Source organism: Coloeus monedula, assembly GCF_965178545.1.
Source record: "Coloeus monedula genome assembly, chromosome: 1".
NCBI classification, from domain to species: Eukaryota; Metazoa; Chordata; class Aves; order Passeriformes; family Corvidae; genus Coloeus; species Coloeus monedula.
This window is the reverse complement of record NC_138781.1, coordinates 159,744,528-159,749,631: the sequence shown is the minus strand read 5'-3', so window position 1 is coordinate 159,749,631 and position 5,104 is coordinate 159,744,528.

The window sequence follows — 5,104 nt, the reverse complement described above, 5'->3', positions numbered from 1 at the left end:
CTGGGAATGGGCTGGGGAGAAGCAACTGGGGCTGCTGGGAGAACTGGGATGGGGATCGGGGCAGGAATGGGATGGGAAGGATGGGAGTTTGGGAATGGGAATTCTGGGAATGGGATGGGAATTCTGGGAATGGGATTGGGATGGGAATTCTGGGAATTCTGGGGATTCTGGGAATGGGAATGGGATTGGGATGGGATGGGAATGGGATGGGAATGGGGATGGGAATTCTGGGAAGGGGACGGGAATTCTGGGAATGGGATGGGATTGGGATTGGGATGGGAATTCTGGGAATTCTGGGAATTCTGGGAATGGGATTGGGATTGGGATGGGAATGGGAATTCTGGGAATTCTGGGAATTCTGGGAACGGGAATGGGATTGGGATGGGAATTCTGGGAATTCTGGGAATTCTGGGAATGGGAATGGGAACAGGATTGGGATTGGGAGTGGGATTGGGATGGGAATTCTGGGAATTCTGGGAATGGGAACGGGATTGGGATGGGATGGGAATGGGATGGGAATGGAAATGGGAATTCTGGGAATGGGATGGGATGGGAATTCTGGGAATTCTGGGATTGGGATTGGGATGGGAATTGAGAATGGGAATGGGATTGGGATTGGGGGAACTCCCCGGGAGCTGGGGTGGCTGATCCCAGAGAAAAGTGGGATCGAAGGGATCCAGGAGGGATCCAGGGCGGGATCTGCTGGCTGGGAACAGGGACAGGAGCAGAGGGAGCGGCCTCGGGCTGGGATTTTCGGGAATATCCCCCTGGAAAGGGCTGCACGGGCTGGAATTCCGGGCTGGAGCGGCCATTCCCGGCTGGAATCGCCATCGCTGGGGGGGTGGGATGGGCTCAGGGCCGGGATTTGGGATTTTGGGGGATTTTTGGGGATTTTGGGGGATTTTTTTGGGGAATTTTGGGGATTTTTGGGGATTTTTTGGGGATTTTTGGGGATTTTTTTTTGATTTTTGGGGATTTTTTTTGGAATTTTGGGGATTTTTTGGGGATTTTTTTTGATTTTTGGGGATTTTTGGGGATTTTTTGGGGATTTCCCATCCCTGTGGATTTGGGATGGGATCAGGGCCGAGATTTGGGATTTTGGGGATTTTTGGGGATTTTTTGGGGATTTTTGTGGATTTTTTTGGGAATTTTGGGGATTTTTTGGGGATTTTTGGGGGAATTTTGGGGATTTTGGGGGATTTTTTGGGGATTTCCCATCGCTGTGGATTTGGGATGGGATCAGGGCCGGGATTTGGGATTTTGGGGATTTTTTTTGGAATTTTTTGGATTTTTGGGGATTTTTTGGGTATTTCCCATCGCTGTGGATTTGGGATGGGCTCAGGGCTGGGATTTGGGATCCCCATTCCCAGGATTTGGGCTCAGGGCCGGGATTTGGGATCCCCATTCCCAGGATTTGGGATCAGGGCTGGGATTTGGGATCCCCATTCCCAGGATTTGGGCTCAGGGCCGGGATTTGGGATCCCCATTCCCAGGATTTGGGCTCAGGGCCGGGATTTGGGATCCCCATTCCCAGGATTTGGGCTCAGGGCCGGGATTTGGGATCCCCATTCCCAGGATTTGGGCTCAGGGCCGGGATTTGGGATCCCCATTCCCAGGATTTCCCATCCCCTCGGTGCCCAGGGGCTCCCAGTGCTTTTCCAGCCTCAGGAATTCCAGGATTCCAAGAGCAGGGATCCCATCCCGTCCCCTCTGCTCCCGTTCCCCATCCCGGAATTCCCGTTCCCAATCCCGGAATTCCCGTTCCCCATCCCAGAATTCCCGTTCCCAATCCCGGAATTCCCGTTCCCAATCCCGGAATTCCCGTTCCCAATCCCGGAATTCCCGTTCCCATCCCATTTGTAGCGGGGTTGGGGTTGTAACCAGGCGGAAGCACCGATTTCGTGCCGTGGTTTGGGCCAAAATCCCTTAAATCAGGTTTAAATCCCTTAAACCAGGTCCAAAATTCCTTAAATCAGGTTTAATTCCCTTAAACCAGGTCCAAAATCCCCATAACCAGGTTTAAATCCCCTAAATGAGGCCAAAATCCTTTAAACCAGGGCCAAAATCCCCTAAAACAGGTTTAAATCCCCTAAATCAGGTAAAAGAATCCCTTAAACCAGATTTAAATCCCCTAAATCAGGTTTAAATCCCTTGAACTAGGCAAAAAATCCCCTAAATCAGGTCCAAAATCCCTTAAACCAGGTCCAAAATTCCTTAAATCAGGTTTAAATCCCCTAAATCAGGTCCAAAATCCCTTAAACCAGGTTTAATTCCCTTAAACCAGGTCCAAAATCCCCATAACCAGGTTTAAATCCCCTAAATGAGGCCAAAATCCCTTAAACCAGGGCCAAAATGCCCTAAAACAAGTTTAAATCCCCTAAACCAGGTTTAAATCCCTTAAACCAGGTCCAAAATTCCTTAAATCAGGTTTAATTCCCTTAAACCAGGTCCAAAATCCCTTAAACCAGGTTTAAATCCCTTAAACCAGGTCCAAAATTCCTTAAACCAGGTCCAAAATTCCTTAAACCAGGTCCAAAATTCCTTAAACCAGGTTTAATTCCCTTAAACCAGGTCCGAAATCCCCATAACCAGGTTTAAATCCCCTAAATGAGGCCAAAATCCCTTAAACCAGGGCCAAAATCCCCTAAAACAGGTTTAAATCCCCTAAATCAGGTAAAAGAATCCCTTAAACCAGATTTAAATCCCCTAAATGAGGTTTAAATCCCTTAAACCAGGTTTAAATCCCTTAAACCAGGTCCAAAATCCCTTAAACCAGGTTTAAATCCCTTAAACCAGGTCCAAAATCCCCATAACCAGATTTAAATCCCCTAAATGAGGCCAAAATCCCTTAAACCAGGGCCAAAATGCCCTAAAACAAGTTTAAATCCCCTAAATCAGGTTTAAATCCCTTAAACCAGGTCCAAAATCCCTTAAACCAGGTTTAAATCCCTTAAACCAGGTCCAAAATTCCTTAAATCAGGTTTAATTCCCTTAAACCAGGTCCAAAATCCCTTAAACCGGGTTTAAATCCCTTAAACCAGGTCCAAAATCCCTTAAACCAGGTTTAAATCCCTTAAACCAGGTCCAAAATTCCTTAAACCAGGTCCAAAATTCCTTAAACCAGGTCCAAAATTCATTAAATCAGGTTTAATTCCCTTAAACCAGGTCCAAAATCCCCATAACCAGGTTTAAATCCCCTAAATGAGGCCAAAATCCTTTAAACCAGGGCCAAAATCCCCTAAAACAGGTTTAAATCCCCTAAATCAGGTAAAAGAATCCCTTAAACCAGATTTAAATCCCCTAAATCAGGTTTAAATCCCTTAAACCAGGTTTAAATCCCTTAAACCAGGTCAAAAATTCCTTAAACCAGGTTTAAATCCCCTAAATCAAGTTTAGATCCCTTAAACCAGGTCCAAAATCCCCAAAACCAAGTTTAAAACCCCTAAATCAGGTAAAAACCCCCTTTAAACCAGGTTTAAATCCCCTAAATCAGGTTTAAATCCCTTAAACCAGGTTTAAATCTCTCAATTTAAGGACCAGCGCCACCACGGCCGCCGCCATGGCGGAAACAATATGGCGACGTCGCTTGGCAACCGGCGTGATTGGCAGGTCTAACAGCCAATCAGCGCTGCGAGAACGAGGAGGCGGACGAGATCAGCCAATGGGCTGCGGGTACGCCGCCGGAATGGGCGGGATATGGGGAGAAAGGGATTGTGGGAAGGGAGGTTTGTACGGCAGAGCGCCGTGCGGACCGTCAGGCACAATTAGGCCGCAGACTCAATTAAGCCCGGCTTTAATTAGGCCGGGAAAATAAAGAAAGGGCCGGTTCTACGCGTTGTGGCTGCGGGTGGGGCCTTGTCCGCCAGCGGGGACGGGAGCACCGCCAGCCGCCATGACGGGGATCCAACATGGCGGCGTTGCCTGGCGATGCGCGTGATTGACAGTTGGAAGAGCCAATCAGCGCTGTGAAATCAGGCCCGTGGCGGGAATGAACCAATGGCGTGCGGAGTTGCCGGCAGGAAAGGCGGGACGGAGGAAGAACGGGATTCTGGGAAGGGAGGATTGTACGGGCAGCGCGGCCCCGCAGCCGCGGCCCCAATTAGGCACTGGAGTAATTAGGCCGCGGAGGCAATTAAGCCACGCAGCACCACGATAGCGCTGGTTCCGCTCCAGTCGTAGCAGAGCGCGGGGCAGGGACACCGCCGGCTCCTCCACCATTGTCTCCTCCTGTGCCGCCATGGCGTGGGTTTAACAGGGCGGCGTTGCCTGGCAACCGCTGTGACGGGCAGCTTGATAAGCCAATCAGCGACGAGGAAATGGAGGGGTTGAACCAATCGGCTGTAAGGGGTGGGACAAGGGGAGAAAGGGACTGTGGGAACGGGAAGTCGTACGGAAAAATGCAGTGCGGTCCCTCAGACGCGGCTTTAATTAGGCCACGGCCTTAATTAAGCCACGAAAGCACAGACAGGGCCGCTGCCGCCTCAGTTGTGGCCTGGCTCGCCAGCGGGACAAGAGCGGCGTCAGCTCCCACACCGCCGCCACAGCGGGGATCTAACATGGCGGCGTTACCTGGCAACTGCCATGACGGACAGCTGGAAAAGCCAATCAGCGACGAGTGCTGGGGGTTTGAACCAATCGGCTGCCAGTGCGCCGCCAGAGAGGGGTGGGACAAATGAAGAAAGGGATTATGGGAAGGGGGGCTGTACGGAGAAGACTCCGTGCGGCCCCTCGGAGTTGGCTCCAATTAGGCCGCGCTTAATTAGGCCATGAAAACACAGGGCCGCCGCCGCCCCAGCTCTGGCCGCCCGCGGGGCTTCGGCCACCAGCGCAACAGGGGAGCCATCACCTCCCACACGGCCGCCGCCATGGCGGGATCCAACATGGCGGCGTCGCTCGGCAACTACTCTGATTGACATCTCCGCCAGCCAATCAGCGACGAGACAACAGAGAGGCGGAGCGGACGAGCCAATGGGCTGTGGGAATTGGGCCGGAAAGGGTGGGACGTGAGAGGGGAGAAAGGGATTGTGGGAAGGGGAGTCTGTACGGAAAGAGGCGGAAGCGCCGCGGAGCCTCCGGGATCGGGACCGGGATCGGGATCGGGATC